The sequence below is a fragment of the Centruroides sculpturatus genome, unplaced genomic scaffold, assembly GCF_000671375.1.
Source record: "Centruroides sculpturatus isolate CEXI.00-Female unplaced genomic scaffold, Cexi_2.0 scaffold2208, whole genome shotgun sequence".
In the NCBI taxonomy this organism is placed as follows: Eukaryota; Metazoa; Arthropoda; class Arachnida; order Scorpiones; family Buthidae; genus Centruroides; species Centruroides sculpturatus.
Genome location: NW_019386309.1, coordinates 61,596 through 62,387, shown reverse-complemented (window position 1 = coordinate 62,387; position 792 = coordinate 61,596).

Genomic DNA, 792 nt, shown 5'->3' with positions numbered 1-792 from the left:
AGTATATTTATTACAAGTATGATCAATCTTGCCAGTTTTTAAGCCCTAAATTTGCCAAAATCAGTGATATTTGTTACCCAACGTCATTTCAATTAAACTAATTATTAAACTATGTATCGAATTTGTGGAAAAAAAACAAAAGAGAGGGGAAAAATACACTTGCAGTACAGTACTTTCAAGCAAAATCATAACAACAAATATAAAAAGCTCGTGCCAATAATAAGTCAGCGCCAGCATTTTACTATAAACGTCAGGTAACTATTTATAATTTTTTATGTTGTGTAGTAATATTTTAAACATGAAAAACAATTAAATTACAGATTTTTACTGATCTATTTAGCTATTTTGAAGTGAACATTCTAATAAATTACGATTTCAACTTTTAAAAGTTTGCAAACAAATTTTTAATTAGTTATTTTTTATTCTAATAAACAATTTCATCTTTTTATAATCGCTGAATTACTAAAATTAAAAATTAAACACTATTACATAAAAGTAGTTTATCCTGTTATTAATTAACTCCCTTGCTACCCACTAATTTTTAATATTAATGTAATTAAACATAAAAAATATTTAAAACTGGGAAAAAAACGAAAGAAATGCGTTAATTTTGAAGAAAAAGCTTCAAACTTTATTTTCCATTGTCTCGCCTTTCTGTGAAATCTGACACCGATGAGTCATTGTGTTTACAGCTGGATGACCTGGAGAACAGCTGGTGTTGGGATTTCCCGGGACATTCTCATAGAAGTCTCGGGAGGAGAAGGGTTTAAAGTAGAGTGAATACTAGCTGGC